At 41.2% G+C, this 24,023-nt stretch overlaps 1 protein-coding gene across 8 annotated transcripts in view; it reads left to right on the top strand.

Moving 5' to 3' along the window:
- The window catches only part of C1H1orf226 (chromosome 1 C1orf226 homolog), a 320,202-nt gene that overhangs the window by 152,713 nt on the left and 143,466 nt on the right, over nt 1–24,023 (top strand). For 2 of the 8 annotated variants that reach the window (XM_071082041.1, XM_071082037.1), the window contains exon 1: nt 6,604–8,158. The exons of the other annotated variants lie outside the window; for them this stretch is intronic. The gene's annotated coding sequence lies outside the window, so the exon portion shown is untranslated. Of the gene's footprint in view, nt 1–6,603; nt 8,159–24,023 lie in introns of those variants that run through there. 8 annotated transcript variants of the gene reach the window in all.

Below are 24,023 nucleotides of genomic sequence, written 5' to 3'. Positions count from 1 at the left end.
TGGGATTACAGGCATGCACCACCATGCCCAGCTGATTTTTTTGTACTTTTGTAGAGACAGGGTTTCACCATGTTGGCCAGGCTGGTCTCGAACTCCTGACCTAAAGTGATCCACCCACCTCAGCCTCCCAAAGTGCTGGGATTACAGGCATGAGCCACCGTGCCCGGCCTTTTTGTTGGCTTCTTGTTCAAGCACTGGTGTGCTCTAATGAGTATAGTTGTCCCAATTATCATGGGTGCCAGCAAGACAGAGTGAGAATGTGGCTGACCCCCTGATGCCAGAGTGAAGGACACAACCTCCACTTCAACCTTGTGACTATAATTAAACCCACATGTACACCTTTCTCTTTTTCCTATCCTCTTTTCTGTGCATTTCTCAGCAACTTGGTCAGCATGCCAGTTCCTGAAATTAACCTGCTGCCTGGTTTATGACCGAGACTGGAGATGGCCTCATGCTAATTGCTGGATGGTTTCAGCTTCCTTCCCACTCACAGATACAGTGGTAGGAATAATAATTATGTCTGCCATATACTGAGCATATGGGAACTTTACGTCATCTAGTTTCCATCTTATAAACAATCAAGAGGTAGGCAGTGCTGTTCTTCTTGTTATAGATCAAGAAACTGAAACTTAGAGAGATTGACTAACCTCCTCAAAGTATCACTAATAAGTGACTGAGTTAGGACTCAAACCTGGGGCCTTTCTCTTCCTGGAGGCACCGCCTCTGAGTCCATCAGAGAAGTTCTATTTTGGCGAGAAAATTCTATCTGAAGCGGTTCTGGGGCTTAAAAATTTGAAAAACACTGCTCTAGGAGAAAGAATCCTTGGCTGGGAGCCTGATGACTTGAGACCTCGCTCTGGGTTTATGCAAAGTCACTTGTCCTTACTGAGCCTCAGTCTCTCCATATGTGAAAGTGGACCTATACTATCAGCCTCAAAAAATGTCAGGCTAATAAATCACTGTCATAATGGCAGTGCTTTGAACTCTCTTACCTATTTGAAACCAAGCCTCTTTGGTTATGCCTTGAGCAATCACAGTTAGGATTTTATAATAATGGTAATAGGCATGACTGTGATTCTACTGTTGCTCCCACTCCTGCCATCACCCTGCATAGGTCCTGCAGTTGTCATTTGTTGTGAGAATGTCTTCAGGGCTGATTAGAGGCTTCATGGTCTCTGAGGGAGATGATCACACATGTAGTTTGCTGGTCAGCCGTAGAACTATCCAAGACCAATTTCTTTTGCTAAGTGGCCCCCAGAGTCCAGGTTTCTGCTGTTGCTGGAATCCAGCCTATTAGAGTGGAGTAGGGTTTCAGGAGCGTCCCAGGCACCCTGTCCCTTCCAGCCCCATCCAGTGCTTGCCTGGAGTTGCTTTCAGGCACTCCTTTGCCAGAGGACAGATGCAGCTCTTGGTACTATGGCTTCCAACCTGCTTTTGAAAGTCACTTTCAAATTTCTCTTATCTGTGCCACCAGGTTTGATATCACCAGAACATTTGTTGATAGCTTGGCCTAAAACAGTTTTTCACATGTAGTTTTTGAACCATCTTAGGACATTCACCACTGAGCCTAGGTGGAGGCCTCAGGTACAGCAGCAGCAGAATGTGCAAGTGAGGTATTATCTCCTAGTGGTTAACAGCTTCGGCCTGACATTCCATCTGGGTTAGAATCTTCACTCTTTTATTTACCAGCTCTCTTGCTGAGCAAGCTCTTAACCTTTCCAGCCCTACCTCTTTGCTTATAAAATGGGAATGCGTACACCCACTTCACTGGGTCATTGTGATCGATGACAAAATATGTCAAGAGCTTTGAATAGTGACTGGCTCATGGCAAGTGCTTAGCAATAGTAGCTATTAGTAGCAGTCGTCTCTAAGGACAGGGGAAGCTAGACTTAAACCCCAGAATATGTTTTTAGGTCTCAGGTAGGCTCCTGTTTCCATCTTCCTTTCATCTCCAAGCCCCACGAATCTGGTCCTTCTGCCTCTTTCTTTTTTAAACAGCTATCATGTATTACATGTTCCTCTACTGAGCTGGGGCCCTGGCTTTTTGTTTATCTTTTCATCTCTGTCTCCCCTTGCCTTCCCTGACCCTCTGCCCCACAAAAAGTCTCTTTTCTTTTTAGAGGGTTACTGTTGCTGGCATCATCAGGGAAACAGATGGGGCACGATAATTATTCTTTCACAATAACTGCTGGAGACAATGTTAATCTTTGAAGTGGCTGTTGCCCCTGGTGGGATGGACTGAGTTCTAGGGAGAACAACCCTGAAAACCTTCATCCTTCTAGGAAATGTCCTCTTTTAGGATTAATTATGCTTTAGGTTTTAGGCTTTATTCTGCAATTCTCTTGACTTAGTCTGGCAGCACTGCTCTTTGAGAGATTGATGGCTTGGAAAAATGTTGCCTGTAAGTTTACCTTTCCGGAAGCAGCTTTTATCTACTTGTATCCCCTGGGAGAGAGTAAACATTGACATATTAAATGCAATAATTTCTTTTTTTAATGTTGTCTGTGTGGTTTTTATTTTTGAGACAGGGTCTCACTCTGTCACTCAGGCTGGAGTGCAGTGGCATGATCATAGCTCAGTGCAACCTCAAACTCTAGGGTTCAAGGGATCCACCTGACCTCAGCCTCCTGGGTAGCTAGTACTATAGATGAACACCATCATACCCGACTAATTTTAAAAGTTTGAGTAGAGGTAGAGTCCCACTATGTTACCCAGGCTGGCCTCGAGCTCCTGGCCTCATGCAATCCTCTCCAGTAGTTGGGCTTATAGGTGTGAGCCCCCATGCTCAGCCTAACTTCTTCCCGCGTGAATGGGAGTGAGAAATGCTGCAGGAACTGGAAAGCTTCTTCCTTCTGTGTAACTACCTCTCTCATTTTGGTTCGGCTAGAATCTGGGTGTCTGCTGTGTGCTATGCATGGGTCTCGGTTTCTGCCACAGAGAGTAAACATTTCAGTGGGAGAGGGAGGCGGATGAACAGTGTCCGGGGAGCACAAGTGTCCAGAGTGCATGTTGGACCCATGCCTCCACATGGCCCAGCCAGACTCATGAAAGTGCTGCTGCTAAAAATGAATTTTCTCATTTATAAATTTTCTCCTTTATAAAATGCCCAAATTGCAATCTAGACTTGGAGTCTCCCATGTGGGATCTGCAGCATTTCTAGGCCTGCTGTTTGTTTGATCCCTGGGTTTTGTCAGATGGATGCTTTACCAGGTCTTCCTGTGTTGCTGTGGCTGTTGCTTTCCACTCTGGCTTTAAGTTCTCATACTTTGCTACCCTCATCAAGCAAACCTATGCTGTCTCCATAGCCTCATCCCAAGGGCTCCCTGACATTTCACACATGAGCTTTTGTTTTTGTTTTTGCATATGCTCGTGGAATCTTTGGGCCAAATGGGAAAACGAAGTTGATATGATCCACCGTATAAATATGTTCGTTAGATGATGAGTTTTACTATCCAGGATTTGTTGACTAATGATTGGAGCTGTATTCTGAAAAAAAAATTTAAAAATCCTTTACACATTATTTTTATTTTTATTTTTTTAGAGACAGAGTCTCACTCTGTCGCCATCCTGGAGTGCAGTGGCGTGATCTTGGCTCACTGCAACCTCCACCTCCCGGGTTCAAGTGATTCTCCTGCCTCAGCCTCTTGTGTAGCTGGGACTACAGGCGTGCACCACCAAGCCTACTAATTTTTATATTTTTAGTAGAGACAGGGGGTTTTCACCATATTGGCCAGGATGGCCTTGATCTCTTGACCTCCTGATCCACCCGCCTCAGCCTCCCAAAGTGCTGGGATTACAGGTGTGAGCCACCGCGCCTGGCCCACACACTATTTTTAAACACATTTTTGAGGTGCTGGTTAAGCTGACTGCATGGTGTTAACCTACTCAGGAATTCGCATTGAAGACTTGCTGATTTTCTTTCTACCTTTCTTTCTGCCTATCTTACTGTCTTTCTCCTTTTTAAATTACAACTAGAATCTTTTGCTAGAATAGAAAAATCCAAATTGTTTAGAAGCAGTTACAGTCATTCTCCCTTTCTACAGAGTTTTTCACCATTAGCACTTTGGGTAATCTCTCATTTCTTTTTTTAATGTGTCACACACACACACACACATGGGTTCTCTCAGTTTCTTTTTTAGTGCAACACACACACACACACACACACACACACACACACACACACACACACACACGGGTTAAGACCATGGTGTCTGGGTTCAAAGCCTGGCTCTCTAACTCACTAGCTTTTTGACTAAGGCAAATTACTAAACTTCTCTAAGCTTCACTTTCCCTAATTTTCAAATGGAGGATATTAAATAACTCATAGGACTGTTAGTAAATACTAAACGTAAAAGCCTTTCTCAACATTTAACATAGTATTTGGAATGTAAGCATTCAGTAAATGTCAGCTACTTTTTAAAACAAAAAATAGGGATCATACTATATACATTTCTATGGCTTGCTTGCTTTTTACTCAATGATAAATCAAATATATCCTTTCAGGTCAATATATGCAGACACCTGTACTCCATTTCTTTTTAATGGCCTCATAATGTTTTGTTATATAGATTTAAATTAATCATTCTCCCATTGAATATTATTATCCCATTATTTGCCATTATAAAAAAATGTTGAGGTGAATAAAAAGTGTTGCAATATTGCAATGAATTTCGCTTCTATTTCTCTCCTTCATCTCTCTGGATTTTTACAGGTCTTATTCCTAGCTGTGGAATAGTGGAATTGGAGGTTGTGCCAATTTCGTTAGGTAATATCAAACTACTCTTCAAAAAGTTTCACCAAGCCTTACTTCCTGCAGCAATACGTGACAGCTTGAATGCACGTGGTTAATGTTCAACTTAAGCCACGTTATTGAGCATGGCAGTATACAAGGAGCACAGCACTGTTGTATACAATGCAGTATATAATGTCTAATCATGGCTAGTATCATAAATTTCTTCCTTGAGCACAGGCAGAGGTTTCAGAGAGCTTTCACTTGACTGATGTTAATTAAAGAGCTCATTATGGACTTGGGTGCCCCTGCATTGTCAGGATCCTTTGCAGTGTGAGGACTGTTAAGTGGTATTGACACCTCTGAGGTTATCTTCATTTGTGTACAGAAGATGCATACTGGTGCATCTTTTATAAGCAGAGTTTTTTTGTTTGTTTGTTTTGCTTTTTTACTTTGATAATATTTAATGCAAATTATTTGATGCTAAATCTGCCTCAACTGTCATTACTACTCAGTTTAGTTCATAACCCATACAGGCACATGCCCACACACAGGCGGCCTGTTACATTTGCTTTTGTTGGTTGGTTATGAAGTTGTACTATGTTTTACCTTTCTGGGGACTTACGTTTTATATTGGCCATGATGAGAGCATTTTTTGCATGATTCTGAAAAGGCATGAAACTACTGAAATGAAAATGAAAAGAGAAACATTACATCCACTTTTAAGCATGGATATTTGCGTTCCTTGGGGGGTGAGGTTAAGATCACGTGTGCTGATTAGGTCGAGAGAACGGAAGCAAATGGGTGTGACAGTTGTGAGTATTTACATACAGATCACACTATTCTTTTACCATGTTGTCATTGGAGAGCCATGTATAAACCCACCTGTGGTCACTTTAGCTTATTTATTGGTCATAATGCAGCCTTAGCTTTTTGTTCAAAGACTTTAACATTTTATTCAGGATGTTGAGTGCAAAGTGTATGTAATCTTTAAGAAAATGTTTCCGAAATTATATCCAAGATAGTTGAGATTATTCTCATTACATGTAAGAGTCAAGTGAAAAAATACCTTCTTTAGAATGGAGAGAATCTAGTTACAGAATTTTCTCCTCTTAGAGGTACAGTTTATAGACCTCCCTCCCTCCCCAAGCTTTTGTGGGTTTGTTTTGTTTTGTTTTGTTTTGTTTTGTTTGTTTGTTTTTTGGTCTTGTGTTGAAAAAGCAGAGAAACTCAGTTGAGGACAAGAAAACAACTAAGAACATTCCTGAGATTATTTGAAAGCAGCTATAGAATAGATTGTATATTGCTAAAAATTGTGTAGGGGTGGAGTGGTGGAGCTCTGTGATAATTAAGGACAGGCTGGCAGAAAGGCTTCTGAGGTCAAGCTGAGCTTAATGCTTGGAGGAATGTCTGAAATTGGTTGGGGCTCCAAGGTCAGGATGTAGAAAAAGCTTTAAGAAATCTGAGGTTAAGATTGGGGGTTAAACTATTTGTGAGAAAAAAGTTTAATTGGGCTTATCCTTGTTTACATAAAATATTTTCTCTCTGAATCATCTGCTGTTCAGTTCACCTGTTTTAACAGCTGTGGTTTTGTAGGTAGAGATTATAGGAAATTATTAAAAATTCAAAGTCTGTGCCTTGCAGTTCAGAATACCTGCTACCCATAATGGCAGTTTAGTCTATTTGAAGGAAAAAGCCAAAAGGAAGCCTAAGATGACAAAGTCAAGATAAGTATTTCAGTAGTATACATGATAATACATGTATGCATATGTGTGTGTGTGTGTGTATATACATATATATATATATATATATATATATAAATATATAAAAAATTTAGTTTTGAATCAAAATGGCACCTTTCACTTGTGCCTGGATACCGCGCGTGGATCGTGGATAACACATTTGCTGCCAGAGTCACTCTGCTAAGGGCACTCTCCAGTTCACTTTGGGAAGTTTATGTAAATACTGATTTTAATTTGTACTGGGTGGCACTTTGCATTCACAGGTTTAAAGGCTGTAGAGTCATTAACTTGTAATTAACAAATTTTGCAGTCCTAACACTTTTCATTCCAGATCTCAGAGTGTTCTGGGGACAGAAAAAAAACAAAAAACACAGAACTTTTGTACAGGTCAGGGATCCACTTAGGAAACAAGGAGAGAAATGAGTTTTTGAGACCATTCATTCATTCAGCACATTTATTGCCTGCTTCTTTATTCAAGGCACTTATTTTTTTCCAGGATTGAAATATATTCTGGCAGTTTCTCACTGCTTCTGATATTCATAATTCTCCATTTGGTAATGAACCTTCATTACTTCATTACCTTGGTTAGAACAATAAACTTTTTTGACAGAGGAAACCAAAAGGTGGCAATGGAAACTTAGGACATTATTTGATGTTCGAGGTGGTTGAGCTTTATAGGTGCAGAGGCTTAGAATTGGAACCCTGGGGGTCAGGAGAAAGGTCACATAGGAAGACAAGTGCCAGGTTGGATGCAGGTAGCTGTGGCACTAAGAGTAACATGTCTTCTGATGGAAAGCTTTACTTTAAAAAATTAAACATGAAATAAAAGTGAAAAATTGTACTGAACAAGAAGACAGAGGAAATGCTACAGACTCATCCCCTGAGCCTGATTTTATCCAGAGTAACTTAGGGCAGGAGAGAAGTTAGAGAGGACATGTATTGCCCGTCTTTGTTCCCAGGAGAATTGACCAGCATCTTCCCCATTGATTTTGGCTAGCACTGATGTTGTTTCCAGGATGAGACCCCACGTCCTGAGGGTCGCTGCCTTATCAGAGATGGGCTGGGGGCTCGTGGATCAGTGAGCAATTCAGCCAGTAAAAGCAGGGCCCCTGGGAAGTCTTAAACAAGCAAAGAAGTGAGCATTCAAAAAGAAGCATCTCAGTAAAAATAAGGTTCTAATGAGCTTTCTTCTTGGCAACTATTCTCTTTCCAGTGACGTGTCTGAGTTTCAGAAGTCCTGAAGGTGATATTTGCCACTTTTCACCACCCCACATACTTCTCCTTGAAGTCAAACCATTTAATTTGGGGCCTATTGTGAGCCTGCAGTGATGTGTCAGCACAAACTTCCGTCATCTCTGAGCAGAGCCCTCCTAGGGTAGGGTTATGAGGTCACTCTCCTTATGACTTATTCATGAGTTTTGGGTAGCTCTCACCTTTCCTGAAGGCCTGGACCGTTGTCACCACACAAACCATGGCTAGTTGTGGGGCAGTGTGCCTTCTGTCTACACTGCCTCTTCCCACACTCCCTTCAATGCTCCTATTCCCTAGACCAGGACACCTTCCACCACAGAAGATTGCCCCAGCCCTGCTGTGTCTCTAAGAGCATCACTCACCTTCCTGAGCCTCAGTTTCCTGCCTGTAAGATGGGTACAGTAGTATCCACAGTGCACAGCACCTCACTCTTCAGGTAGGTTGTGTAAAGGACGATAAAGTGAGTATTTGTGGGAGTGTTTTTTGAATGTTTATGAATCATGCTTTCCGTCTTCCAAAGAGGGTTAAAGTGCCTGCAGGGACCTCATAAATGATCAATGTTGTCCCACGATCCATTTCCTTAAAGTTTCTCTCTGTCACAGATGCAGCTAATCCAGGTAAGGCTGTCAGTTTGCTAACCTCTGCTGTTGTGTTCACTTAAATGGGTGGGAAGTTTTGGGATCAAGTCTCCGAGAGGCTTGTGAAGTCCTCCCATGTTCTCTGCCTTCACCACTGGCACAATCCTTAGATTACTGATGGTGTCACTAGGATAGAATAGACCCTATAGTCACTTCTACTTTAGCTACAGAATACTAATAGCTCAAATTATTTTTCATAGCATGAAATTATTTTAACAAATTAAATTTATTTTATGTTTAGAAACAAGGAATGTTATAGAGAAACGAAAGCAAGATAAAAATATTTTGCTTGTATTCAACATTCAAGGAATGTTTATTGGCCAGGCATGGTGGCTCATGCCTGTAATCCCAGCACTTTGGGAGGCTGAGGTGGGCGGATCACCTGAGGTCGGGAGTTCAAGACCAGCCTGATCAACATGGAGAAACCCTGTCTCTACTAAAAATACAAAATTAGCTGGGCATGGTGGTGCATGCCTGTAATCCCAGCTACTTGGGAGGCTGAGGCAGGAGAATCACTTGAACCTGGGAGGTGGAGGTGGCAGTGACCTGAGATTGCACCATTGCACTCCAGCCTCCATCTCAAAAAAAAAAAAAAAAAGAAAAAAGAAAAAGAAAAGAAATGTTTATTGATTACCTGCTATGGTGCTAGGCTCTGGGGATTTAGCCTTGAGCAAAACAACACGTTCCTTAGGCTGGTATTGTGGGGCAGCTGTAAATACTAAACCTAACATCTAAATACTTAATATTTACTTACTTAGTATTTATTTAGTAATACTTAATATTAGCATCTAAATACTAAACATTACAACAGTAACTGTGAACTTGCAAATTGTGGTAAGTGCAATGAAGCATTAGTCAGGATTGTAATGGGACCCTAACAGTGTAACCTGATTTAATTTGGGGGCATCGGGAAGGCTTTTCTGTGGATGTTCTATTGAAGGCTTTACTAACTTTTAATCGTTAGTTTTTCTGAATATTTACTTTCACCTGTATGTAGGCCAATTCAGCTCACTTTCCCTTCTTAGACTGTATTTCTTCCTAAGCTCTGCTGCTAGTTAGAGAACAAGTGGTAAATATTCCCATTAGCACATTGTGTCTTTCTAAGCTAGCTTTGCCTTCAGGGAGCTCTGAAATTCTTCCCTCTTTAATATATCTTTGATGACAGGCTTTGGACTCTGTTCTTAACTCTTCTTTCTTCAGTATACTAGTGACTTTTTTCTTTTTTTTTTTTAATCCCTGGAAGGCCAGTTTGTCTAAGGGGACAAGGAAGAATATACAGGCCATCATACTACCTGAAATGAAATTGCACCATTCATTCTCCTTTGAGTTGTGAATTTTAAGAAAGAAAAGTATCCTGGATAATGATTAATACATGATTATAGAAAATGTGTTCAAAATGTTCAGGCTAAAAAAATTATCACCCTTAATTCCAACATTACACAGTTATCTCTATTAACATTCATAGAGTAGATTCTTCCAGTCTTTCCCCGCTGTGCATTGATGTTGTTTAATCTATTTCTATATATAAAAATGTAATCATAAATTTTTCACATGTATGAGCATTTTTAGTATTTAAGAGGGCCATATTAACATTTCCTGGTGGACTTGTGAATAAAGTACAGTAAGCACATTCAGAATTTTTTCCTGTGTTCCAAACACATAGAAACAATTTTTAAAATATTATAACTGAATTAAAAAACAAGAAGGAAATCTTAGAAACCAAGAATGGGTATTGATGGCCCAGACTTTAAGATCTCCCTTCAGTGCGCTTAGCACATGACAGGAGATCAGAACCACCCTCCTGTGTGGACTCGGGTTGGGGCCACACTCCTTGCCGGTTGAGTGGAACCTGATCACTCATGGTTGTAGTTTGTGGCGGGTAGCTCTCCCGTGACCCAGGAAGGAAGCAGAGGTAGGTGTGAGAATAGGACCCACAACTGTGCAGCACACAGATATCTTATGTTTTGCTGTCCATTCTAGAGAAAATCCTGAAAGCTTACTTTGGAACCTTGTTCAGAGTTGTGTATCCTATTGGTCAAGGCTCAATCATTATTTCAGGGGCTATGAGGAGCAAATAAGGAGAAAAAAACCCTCCTATGCAAGAACAATTTGCAAACAAATTTCTGCACTCATGGAAAACCACCACTACGAAAGACAGGTGGAAGACCTGTCAAACAATGTAATCCAAACCCTAGAAAAGAGAAACCAGGGAGCAGTCTGAAGTTTGAAAAGTGTATATATTTAGAGTATCAGAGAAAGACAGGAGCATTTCTTAAATGAAAATAGAAGGTTGTTAAATAATAGGCCAATATGAAAAAGATCCAATTGGAAATCTCTGAAATGAAAAATATAGGACTGAGGCAGGGAGCAAGTAATGAAGTCAACAGTAGAAGAAACCGACATAGCTGAAGAGGTCGTGAATTGAAGAGCAGAAGCGAGGAAGCACGGAGAGATAAAAGGCTGGAAAGTGAAGGAGAAAAAGCATAGAGGTTAGATTGAGAAGCTCGGATATACCATCAGTAATTTTTTTCTTGAGTTTCTTCTGATTTTGTCAGACTCGTTTGTATTATGCTAATCCTTCCACTGTGAATACCAGAAAAGCATATATGTTTACTGTGTGTGTAAATAGAAATAATATAAACTGCTTGGAGAATACCATGGCGTTGATGCCTAGAAAGGCCAAAATGGTGGAGATGAGGGAAATGAAGAGAAGTGCGCCATCAGATGCCACTTTTCCCTCCAGGTATTTGCCAGTTTGTAAGTGGCAGCAAAGAAGCTAAATTAGGTGCCCGAGTTTTCAACAGTCTCTCAGAACTGAGGAGAGAGAATAGGAGTTCAAGACTTGCTAAGAAGAAGGGGCCTGGTGAACACCCCAGGCTTTCAGTTTGGACCCACAGAAGGTTTCTCTTGGGAGTAAGGGCAAACTGGCAATAGACCAGCACCCAGCAAGGCTGACACTTACCTTCTAACTTACTCAAATGGAGCAAGGTTCCTTTTCTCTACCCCAGCTGCCTGCCAAAAGCAAATATAAATACTCTCTGGAAGAAGATAACATCATTCAGACCCTCAAATTAATGCTATCATTTTTCAAATACAATGTCTAGCAGTCAATAAAACATTACCAAATGCTTAAGATGGTAAAACCAAATGACTGTAAAACTAGAGAAAAACTACACAGGAGAATTAGAATCACATAGGACCTTCTTAACTTGCAATTATATTAGACACAGACTTTTAAATAACTGTGATTAATACATTGAAAGAAATAGATAATAAGATGGAGACATTTGCCAGAAAAGTAGAGTCTCTTAAAACAAACTAAATGGAAATTCTGAAACTAAAATTTCCCTGGGAGCAGGTAATATCTTAATCCTGTGTTCATTGTGGAAGTTGGGATGAAGTTGGAGTCTGGGACCGTGATCCTAACAGGTGAAATAGAGCTGACTGGCTGTTTAGGATTGTCCTAGTAATGTGCTGCTTGGCTGTGGCTCAGGAAGGAGGCAGAGGCAAGCATGAGAATAGGAACCAGGCCTGTGCAGCATGCAGATACAACATCTAGGATTGCTCCTGAGAACACAACTCTTGCTTAGTAAGATACTGGTTAGATGTCTGCAGGGGAGAGAGGAAAAGAAACCCTGGAGTAAGGAAAAACCCTGAGGAGGACAGAGTGTTGCAGAAACTTCTTTTTGTTTTCTTTACATGTTTTTCTATGGCCAATTAGGGTACCCAGAATGGTATATCTGCCTCTTTTATTTTTAATTAACTATTTGCTTATTTTATATTCTTAAATATTACATTATAGTGAATTGTATCATCCTTTATTTCTGTTTGCTAGGTTGTTAGGTGCTTGAAGCCTGAGTTTCTGTTTCACCTGTTCCTGTTTCTTTTCTCTGTGTGGCTTTTCTTTTTCAAATTCTCAACCACCCTCTGTCCCACACCCAGTATATTGCCCTCACCTGATAGGAGCTAAGTACATAAATGTTTGTTGAATGAATGGTAGAAGACATAGCTCTTGATTGACTTACTAATTTCAGTTCTTAATATGCTCCCTGAATGATAATCCCAGGGTGGTAGTAACACAATGAAAAACATACATTTCTGCTTTTAGGGAATTGAAAATAGGGGAGGAGGGGAGATAGAACCTGAGAAGAACAGTGGGAAATGGAAGACGTGTCTCAACTGCTCAAAGCCTTGAGACACTTTTTCAGCAACTTTTTTCATTACTAATAGTATCCAATAGGATCCAATCAGGAGACAGAAATCATACCTGTAATTTGAATGGAAAATTTAGTGTGAAGAATCATTAACTAGTAAATAAAAACTACTAAGATGGGTAAAAAGAACTTTAAAGAATAAAAGAGAAGCAGCCTGTGTCCCTAGAGCTGAGTGAGAGTGTCCAAGGAAAAATAAACTAGGAAGGGGTCCCCCAAAGCTGAGACTCAGATCTCCTTGCAGAGTCAGTGGCTGGGACCCACTGGATGGTAGAGAAGTCACTGGAGCACCACAGGACAGGGCTGGTAAGCAGGAAGCTGTCCACTGGGGCGCCAGCAAAACCGGATGGAGGGGTGTATGCCGCTGGGTCTCCCATGTCCCATTGGCCAGGAAGTTGCCTGCTGTGCCATAGAAGTAAGAACAAAAGCACTTGAACCAGAAAGAGAAGCTTTTCCTTTCAGCACCCTCTACTGACAGGACCCAATGTTGTGCCAGCTGGCAATGGGGAAATGTTCAGAGCAGCTCAGTCCAATGGAAATATAATGCAAGCCACATATGTAATTTCAGAATTTCTATTAGTCACATTAAAAAGCTAAAAATAACTGGGTGATACTAATTTTTAAATTTGGGTAAGATATAACATAAAATTTACCATCTTAACCATTTTTCAATGTACAGTTCAGTAGTTGTGCAAACCGAACTTCAGAACTTTTTCATCTTGCAGATCTGAAACTCTACACCCGTTAAACAACAACTTCCTTTTCTTCTTTCCCTATAACACCAGATAACCACCATTCTCATTATTTCAATGAATTTGATTACTCTAGGTATCTCATATAAGTGGAATTATACAGTATTTTTTTTTTCGTAATGGGCTTATTTCACTTAGCGTAATGTCCTCAAGGTTCATCTTTGTCATAGCAGGTGCCGGAATTTCCTCCTTTTAAAGGCTAATATTTCACTGTCTGTAGGTAGCATATTTTGTGTATACATTCATATGTCAGTGGATTGGCTGGTTACTTCTGCCTTTTGGCTATTCTGAATAATGCCGCTGTGAACATAGGTGTACAAGTATCTCTTTAAGACCCTGCTTTCAGTTATTTGGGTTATATACCCAGAAGTCGAATTGCTGGATCATAGAGTAATTCTATTTTCAATTTTTTGAGAAACCACCATACTGTTTTCCATAGCAAATGCATCATTTTACATTACCACCAACAGTGCACATGGGTTCCAATTTCTCCACATCCTTGCCAGCACTTGGTCTTTTCTGATTTTTAATAGTGGCCATCCTAATGGATGTAAAGTGGCATCTCATTATAGTCTTGATTTGTATTTCCCTAATGATGAGTGATATTGAGCATCTTTTCATATGCCTCCTGTCCATTTGAATATCTTCTTTGGAGAAATGTCTACGCAAGTCTTTTGCCCATTTTTAAATTGGTTTATTTGGCTTTTTTGTTGTTGAGCTGTAGTTCTTATATAGTCTGGACATTAACCCTTTATCAGATACATGATTTGGAAACATTTTCTTCTGTTTCATGTGATATCTTTTTACTCTGTTGTGTCTTTTGCACACGTGTTTTACATTTTAATGCAGTCCAACTTATTTATGTTTTTGTTGCCTTAATTTTAATAATATATTTTATTTAGCCCAATATATTTAAAATATTCAATATGTAATCAACATACAATTATTGATATTTTATGTTTTTGCACTAATGTACAGTTAGTACAAACTGTACATTTGTACTTCAAAGTCTGGTGTGCATTTTATACTTACACATCTCAAGTCATATTGGCCACATTTCAAGTGCTCAATAGCTATATAAGACCAGTGACTACAGGGTTCCTCCCCAGTATCAGAAAGCAGGGCAAAGCAGGAGAGACTTGGAGCTGAGAGTTGATAAATTGATAAGTGGCACAGGATTACAATAATTATGTGCCCACATAATGGAGCATTACATATCATTAAAAGTGATGTTCTAAAAAGTTATGGGAATTTTAGGAAAAGGCTTATGTGAAGTTCCAACAGAAACCACCTGTGTATTGAAAAAGAAAGGAAATACACTGAAATGTTAACAATGGTTATCTTTGGGAATTAGTATTGGGCTGTATTGGTTTCTTCTTCCTACATTTATGTATTTTCAAAGTTGGTTTAATGAGCACACGCAGTTAATCCACATAAAGTTTATGCTCTTGTAGCACAAAGGTGTCCTTTGCAACTCCAGGCAGTGGAGCTTCTTAGAAGTCTAGGCCCCTAAGCTTCAAAAGCTTCAATTTAGTCACAATTTGAGAGAGAAATAGGTACCTTGGAAAATGGGATTGACTCCAGTTAATTGTGCAAACCTGGGTTTGTAAAGTGCAAAGATCTTGCCATTCTAAGTTTGAAAGGTCATGACTGGGAGTCCTCAAGGTGGCAGAAAACCTAATCCCTCTGAATTTATGGGACAAGAGAAGGTGGTTTATCCAGTTTCTGTTAAAAGCTGCTTGTTAATGGCTGTGATTGGAATACTTGACGTTGTTCACTTCCTTTTTTCCTCTCGGGGATCAGAGGATTAAAAGACTGTTATTGGAATTGATTTATTTTGCCACTTTTATGTAGAACATTTTATCCTCCCTGCTCTGTCATACAAGTAGAAGTTCTTTCTTTTCCTCAGGGAAGCTGAAGAGTGTTGTGGTCTTCTTTTGTGCTTAGAGAGAGAGAGAGAGAGAGAGAGAGAGAGAGAGTGTGTGTGTGTGTGTGTGTGTGTGTGTGTATGTTGCAGAGGCGGTCTGCTGACACAGCTACAAGACAGCTTGACCATTTTGTGGGATTCTCTCTTGTGCTTTGATTCTGCTAACCTGCCTCAACTTTATGCTAGTTTGGCCTACCAAGGGTGAAAGTACATGAGACCAACACCAAACCTGAATATTAAAAAAATTTTAAAGCAAATATTTATTGACTTTATTACATACTTATTATGTACCTTTATCATGCACTCTATTATGTAATAGACACTGATTTAAGTCCTTGTCATAAATTAACTCATCTAATCCTCATGATAACCCTATGATACATAGGTGTAGTTGTTTCTCCCATTTCATATATAGGAAACTAACGCACAGAGGTTTGGTAATTTGCTGAAGGACACATAGCAAGAAAGAGGACAAGGCAGAATTCAAATTTACAGTCTGGCTCCATAGTCTGTGCCCTTAAGAATTAAACTGTGTGGTGGTTCTCAAACTTCAGAGTGTTTTAGAATCAACTGGAGGGCTTATTAAAACACAGGTTGCTGGGCCCCACCTCCAGAGTTTCTGCTTCAGTAGGTCTAAGGTAGGGCCCAAGCACTGGCATTTCTAAGTTCGCAGGTTCTATTGATACTGCTGGTCCAGGGATTACACTTTGAGAAGCATTGAGCTATATATGGAACCCCTGGTGTTGCTCATCCTCATGGCCAAAGAAATCAGAGCTTGCTAAGTAGCTCCTCCCCACCCCAATGCCTGCGGCTTTTACATGATGGTGGCTGGCGGGGTAGTTGTACTGCTGTGGCTCTAACTCTCCTAGGAGGGTCAGACTACCCTAGACTCTAACCTGGTTGTTTTCCAAGTGTCCTCCTTTACTTGAGGTACATCTTTAAAAATAACATCTTCATTGAGACAAAATCAATACTGTACAGTTTACCCATTTAAAATGTAATATTCAGTGATTTTTTTTGGTAGATCCAGTTGTGTTACCATCACCACAATTTAAGAATGTTTTCATTATCCCAAGAAGAAACCTGTACCCAATGGCAGTCACTCCAATTTCCCCCCAATAACCATCAGCCTTAGAAACACTTCATGAACTTTTATCATTTATTTTAAGTACTTTATCGTCCAATCCCAAAGATTGATATGACTTTCTGGGACTTTATTTGCCAGGCAGGGTTTTGAACTCAAGCCTCTAAAAGCTTTGCTTTGTGGCCAGGACTTGTGAGGATTTGCTTGGCCTGCTAAGTGGTTCCTCTTCTTCGAAGGAACTCATATGAGACGTTTAACCACTTCTCCATGCTCCTGAATACTTTGGTATTTGAGATCTGACCCTGGAACCTTGGAATGGTTCATGATTTTCTTTTTTCCTTTAAAATTCAACAGTTGGGGAAGCATTACACATGTGATAGTAACCTACTTTGAGAAAGGCATCTTGTCTGCTATTGGAAATATTTGAAGATGAATAAGACATGGTTTTAACACCCAAGGAATTTAAAATCTAGTGGGAAAGACCAACTTGCAAAGAGAGGACTGCAAACACAGGCAGAATGCAGTTGGGCCCAGGAGATGTGCAGAGTGCTGAGGAAGCACACTTTGCTCATGGACAAGGGGGCATGTGATCTGGACCTTGAGAAATGGGTATGTTTCCAGTACATGAAGATGAGGAAAAGCTATAGGCAGTGAAAACAGTATCCAAAAGTCAGGAGAGGCAGAGCTAGTATCCTAGCAATGAGTTGGAAAGGAGCAAGGGTAGGAAGTCACGTTGGGCTTATATCATAGAGTGCATTGAGGACCACCATGCTAAGGAGTATTCCTATTCCATAGATGGTAGGAAAGTCAGGAGTTTTGGATCAGGGAATGGCAGAGCTGTGCTCCTGGATGTCTCTTTCATAGAAATTTTTCTCTTGGATGTCTCTTTTATAGAAAGTTTTGTCTTGTGAAGTTGGCAAGATCATTGTGGCAGCTCTTCTTCCCAAGTTGCCCAGGGTCTCTAACTTCTAAATTCCTCCCACATGGAGCCTATGTGTCTCTTCCTCTCTATGTGTCCTGTGCCATTTTATGTCCCCATCCTTCCCAACTCACTCCCTCCTTAAAATTATTGCTGTCCTTTTCTCCATGATGTTTCTAATCTAAGGTTTCTATCACAGGAGGAATGAGTGCTGCCACAACTCCTGAGTCCATTCCAGAAACCACAGATGGGTTTTCACAGTGCTCTATTGCAACCACAGCTCCACACCCGCCCTCACTCCCACTCCCATGCGCAGTGCCCTTTGTGTTTAATCAAATGGAGTGGGGAATTGTAGCCACATAGAAGAGGCTGTTGCTTCTGGAGTTCTGCAAACTATGTCCTGCAATCGGCTGTTGAGGCAGAACCCTGCTCTGATTCCAACCCCTCGTTGATTGTTTTATGCCCTGTCCTGATAGTTCCCTGGGCTGAGTTTGCTCATCACATTATCAACCTGTTTATTTAGATTTGGGCTACCTCCTTTTATTGTTTTAAACCTGAGCGTTCCTTCAGTTAGTCCTGAATATGTGAAGAAGAAATGTAGACAGAGAGAGAGAAATTTTTTCCTATTAAACATTTTAAAACTTTTTTTTTTTTAACTTGCCAACTGTTATGAGGTTTAGATCCTGGGGACCCAATTCTGAAAGCTTTTCCCCCGTAGAAGGGTTCACTCAGCTAACCTGAATTTGAACTTAATCTTACTCATCTCCCCACAACAAATCATTTTCCTCTCTGTCATGATTTTATTGCACTATGTGGCAACCGGCATGACCCTTACTGGGAAGCTCTTACGTAAGAGCTTGCCTAAGTGAAGAAGCCTTCCCTGGTGCTGGTATTGGTTCTTGGTAGCATGAGCTTTTGTTGCCTTTTTCCATTGCCCTCTCCCTGATCTCTGCACCTTGCAGGTCCTCGCTGTTATGCATACCTGGAAAGGGGCCACGGGGAGCCTCGTCAAGGCTGAATTGTCAAAGGCTCTTGCTGGTTTGTGTTTCGGGCTCTTGGAGCATGGTCAACAGTGCGGAAACATGCCGCATCGGGAGATCAAAGCTTCAGTGGCCAGAATGATGCAGTCACTACTCTCCTTAATTAAAACCAGGCCTGTGTGCGTGGTTTTAATTAACTAGAGTAGTGACTGCATCACTAGAGGCAAAGGGGCAGTTACAAGAAAGGCGATGGTGGTTAATTCCTGGCATTCCGTCTCTTGGTCCACATGGGGCCTGTGTTCAAGGAGCACTTGCCCAACTCACTCATGACACGAGCATGTTTCCATGTTCACATACATGCATCCATGTGTTTAGATCATTTGTTGATACTTGTCGCATCAGTTGGATGAATCAAAGAAATATAGAATCTGAGTTCTAGAAGACACATAGACATCATCTGGTTTCATTCACTGGAGATGAGAAGCTGAGGCCAGAGGGATCCTTCAAGAGTTCGTTAGGAGCACAGTCTACATGTTAAGTGATATTTCATGTCACTTCCCCAGTCCCAGTTTAGAGTCGTGTTGTAAATGACAAATATAGATTAGTTAAATTCTCATTGATTTGTTCCACAGATGTTAACTGATCACCAGATTCTGTGTATCAGGGTCTTTGATTTCATTACTGATTTCCCGTTCCTCTGGCTTCTTTCCACCTCAACTACATAGTACAGTTCAGCTTTCCATTCCTATGCTAGTAACTTTCCAACTTTCTAATACCAAACAGCAATTTTGAATATGTACAACAATGCTGACATTTTCCTTCGTCACTAATATCAGAAACTACCATCGTATTGAGCCTCTACGAATGCCTGTGTCTGTTAGATGCTTTACAGATACGATCTCACTTAATCCCCAGGAAAATATTTTTAGCTGACTTATCCTTCACAACATACCATTCATATTTTCACAGCTGAAGGACTGCAAGCTTGAGCAGTGTGTCCAGGGTTACCCAGGGAGTAACTAGTGGACATGTCTTTCTACTCCTGTCCATCAATCTGCCATTAAAGCACACCCTTTGCCCATATGTTACCCCTGTTAAGCTGTGAGGAGGCAGGGCAAGTCATCCCTCTAGTCCTCTCTCTCCTCTTTCCATTTTTTGCTTTCTTGAAAAGAACACTCCAGCCCCCCCTTTCCCTCTTTTTCTTTGGTGGGGGTATGTGTATTCCTCAAATTTCCTTCCTTTCTGTTACCCTTGGTTAGAAATGTTGTCTGTATAAATCGAAACCCATAGTTCACAGGCCAGTCCTTGTACTACAGAAGAGTCTGGCTGGTTTCAGGCTTCCTGGTCTGCATGAGGGCTGTGCTTCCTCACTGACCCATCTTCACCCTCCTTCTTAGGCCTCAGAGGAGCCTCTCCTAGCTAAATTGCTAGTTACTTGAGAAGGAAAAGGTTTCATCTTGATGGTAGCATGTTATTCAGAGCCCTGGTTAACCCCCAGCACTCCTGGAAACACAATACGTGTATGTTAGATGGAATTTATCTTGATGATTGGTGAGAGGGTGGTGATTTAAACCAGCTCATTTCCAATTTACCACCGAGGCCAGCTCACTTTTGTTGGAGAGGGTTCTTGACTCTTTCTTTGTAGCAGGAACTCCTAAGTTAATCAAGTCTTTTCAAGAGCTTCAGGCTGAAAGTCAAGATCCCTCAGGTTAGACCCAATGTTGACATTTTAACTGGGCAAATTCTCATTAGAGACAAAGGGCTAAAGACTGTGCTCGTGGAATCTAATGTCTTTTAATGTTGACTTCAATCCAGTAAAGCCCTTGCTAAGCCATTTAACTGTAAAATAGGGCCTTGGGAAGGCAGTGCACCCTCTGAAATTAGAGGTCAGGAGATTTGGATTTGATTTCCAGCCCTCTGCCAGTCAGTCAGCCACTCACTCTCAAGCCTTAGGCTAGTCACTTTCTGTCTGTTTCTCGATTTTGCACAGGGATTTATGTGGGCATTAAGGCCCACTGGGAAACGATCCCTTTTTCAGTGCAATGCCTGGTTTGTTGAGGATACTGTTCAATCTGGACTTTAATACACCTATGATTTTGGATTAACTCTTTTACCTCTGCCAGAAATTAACACAGAAAATTGACAGTTGATTGACAAGAATGAGAATCAGTTCTAAAGAATTAAAATATAACCAAGTCCTTTATTACTAAAAGAATGTTCAACTCAAGTGGACACAGACCACCCATTCTAACTTCAGCTATAGCACTTAAAGGGAGGCTTTTCGGGGACAGTGTTAGCTATGTACTTTGAAAACGTTGTGTGCTCTACAAATAAAAAACAACTTTTGTTGTTACTTTTGGTCCCCAGTAGAAATGGGAGTCCTTTTCAGAAAGCATGGGAGACGCATGAGTCCTTTACAGTCTTCTTGTCTGCCTCTGAGGGTGATATGAGAGGAGTGTGGAGCACTTTGGGGGTGTGGCCAGGCACACAGCTAGGCTCTATGCAGAGCTGCTGTCCTGGTGCTGTGGCCCCAGTCATCATGAGCCACATCTGAAAGCATTAATCACATTTCATATGCAAGCATGCTCTCTGCTTGACTGTGCTGTGGTTTTTAATTAGAGCATCATTTACAGTATGGTGCAGTGCTTTAACCTGATAGCCCTGCCCAATTGTGTCCTATGTAACAATGTGTGGACTTGAATAGGAGGCAGGGTTGGGGGAGCAGGAGGGAGACTAGAGGTATGAATTAGGGAAAGGTGTCTCTTCCTTTGGAACATAGATGGGTTCCAGTCCCCACTCACCCCCTCAGCTGGGCATCTTTGTGCAGGTCACAGCCTGTGCTACATTAAGCATCAGCCCTGGTTGGGGATACAGTCTACAGGGGAAGGGTTAGGGCTTCATCAAAGAAGCAGCTCTCTTAAGTGACCTCCACTTAACTTACCTGCTAGTCTCCATTCCTTTTGCAAAACATACTACTGGCAACTGCTGCTACATGTTTTTGTTATTGTCTTATGTGCCACCATAATTTTGTTCCCTCCATTAGGGCTGAATGCATACCAAGAGCCAATTGTGCAAATTCCTAAACTTGTTTGCACCAGTTAAATGTGTTGTTGTAATTGAGTAATTATTACATAAATGAAATATGAGTGAGAAAAAAATAGATGGCGAACATTCACTGAGTACTTACTGTGTGTTAGGTACTTTTCTAAGTATCTGACATCTCATCTCTTATCATTGCTGTGTATATAAAAGTTGAATGTTTTGAAAAAAATTGATGACAGTGAATTGTTATAGAAGGTGCCAATGAATTGGTTATGAAGAAGATAGCATAACAAAGTTGAAGGGAAAGTAAAAATCTTAGAAGGATCCTGCACCCATGTTACCCAGCAAATGTCTCTAAGTTCTTAATCCACTTGGAAGAAAGCAAAATTAGAAATCAGGGTCAATATATTGTATTATTTATGTAAGTAAGAGATTGGTAAGTTAATCTGTGGACCTATTTCTAGAGGAAAGATCTCCAATCTACATTACAATATTAGTGAATAAACATACATTTATATGTCTTATATTAAAATAAAATGTTTAAGGTATGCACATACTGTTTTCTATGGTTCTTTGCTTTAACATCTGTTTTGAGTAATAGACCAACTTTTCCTGGTTATGATTGTGTGGATAAGCAGTCTTTTACTATAAGAAGATTAGTGAAGGCAAATCAGATATGGGCCCCACATGGCCCCAGCTGATGTGGGCAGGTGCCTCTAGGAGAGCCAAGGAAGCTCGTCTAAGAAATGTGTCTGTGAAGTAGCCATTGTGATCTACAGATCATATCCTTGTATTGCAAATTCCTATTTTACCAGTTATTGGGTGAATTCCTAAAATTCGGTGGACTGCATCATCCAAGGTTTTGGAGCCCTATTTTGAGTATAATGTAATCTGACATACTATAATGAACTGCCCTTTGGTGCCTGTCACCAAAAGGATTCCTTTGTTGTTCCAATGGTCAGATCCTGTGAAGGCTTAGAGTGAATATGTATGTGTTTGCACATGTACTCACACAGATCAACACATGTGCTTATATTGAATTAAGCAAATATTCAGCGAGCCTGCTATATGCCAAGTGCTATGCTGTGAGTCATACGGCCCCAAGAAATTGCCTGATATGATCATTGCCCCTAAGTAACCTGGGGATGTACCTGGAAGCGTCACATATCACCAGCTAAGACAGATGAGCTAACAGAGGCCACTGTGAAGGACAAGAGGAGTGAGAGAGAACCCCAGTAGGCAAAGCAGCATAAACAAGTAGGGTGATGTTGCAAAGGGATTGCACAACTCAATGAGTATAATAACTTCAAGAATAATTTACTTGCAGATTACTTTTACTTATGCTTGTCTGATTTTATGCTCAAAATAATTCCAGGAAGTAAAAAGGCCTCTATATTGCCAACCAATACTTGGGGACACAGATATACAGGGAAGGTGACTTGCTTCAGTAATGTGGCATCAGAGCTCCCTCCAGGCTTCCCAGTGCCTGGAATGGTGCTCCTGCCACCAGATGGCAGCTTCCTGGCACATTCACCCACCTGCCACCCTGGAGACACTAATTGAAACCCATACCTAAACTGCTCAGGTGAGACTACCTTATTGCCTTATGGTCTGTCCTTCTCAATAAGCCACAACTACTGCCAGCTGGCTGAACAGAGGGGCCTCACTGACTTCCACGATTGGCTCAAGTCCCATTCCTGCTGCACTGTGTGGCTAGTGTGTGTGTGTGTTGAGGCATGCCTGCTCATCTGGTACGTGGCTTGGGATTCCTGCCTTCTGGCCTTATGGGCAGTACCTCGGAACAGCCTCCTCATTCAGTGCCTTCTGAACAGTTCAGGGAAAAATTTTTGGCTTATACCTTCTGCCCAAGCCCAGGCAAGCTCAGCTGGGCCCCAGAATAGCACTTTGCCTTTTACTGCAGAAGGTTGCATTTGCAGACGTACCATTAACCACCTGGATAAGGGCTCTTATAGCAGAGCATGCTTTCCAGCGGGAGCCTGAATTACGCTGTCTATATGAATTGAAGTCTCACTCACTGTTCTCCCGACTCAAAACAAAAACTACAAACGTGTGAGTAAAGATAAAACATCAGCGTGTTATTTAGTGGTTTTGTGTTTGCACAGGTACACTGTGGAATATATAAAGAACCCCAAGGGAAAGATACAAGGCACATGGTCATTTCTTCATGGTCCATTCATGTAGTCAACAAATATTTACTGAGCACCTATTAGGCACTGGGTGATATAGTAAGTATTGGGGATTTCACTTGGAACAATTATGGCCCTGCCCTTGCAGAGTTCACAGTCTGACAGAGGGATACAGACGAGTGTCAAGGGATGGTCACAGTGGAGTAGGATAAATGCCATGAGTGCACACTGGAAGCAGGGCAGTGTGCAGTTATGTGGGGTGTGGCTGTTTAAGGGCTCTTGGCTGAAAGGATGAGTAGAGGCTGAAATCCATCCTGTCCTCTACTTCTCAAGACACATGCTGCCTAGAGGCGGGAACCTTTTTATAACTCACAGAAAGGCTCACAGGGACCAGCAGTGACCCTGCTTGGAAAGGCACCTACCCTGGATTTAGCATGGGAGGGAAAGCTTCTTGGAAGGAAACATTTCAATTGAGACTTGAAAGATGACCAAGAATTAGCCAGACAAGGGAAGCAGAGGAGAGATGGGAAAGAGCGTTCTAGGCAAAACCATAATCACCAAAACTGAAGATAATGCTTAGCATGTGCCAGACACAGAGCTG

Source organism: Macaca nemestrina, chromosome 1 (assembly GCF_043159975.1).
Source record: "Macaca nemestrina isolate mMacNem1 chromosome 1, mMacNem.hap1, whole genome shotgun sequence".
In the NCBI taxonomy this organism is placed as follows: domain Eukaryota; kingdom Metazoa; phylum Chordata; class Mammalia; order Primates; family Cercopithecidae; genus Macaca; species Macaca nemestrina.
Note: the sequence above shows the minus strand (reverse complement) of the source record. Positions and strands in the feature narration are given on the sequence as shown.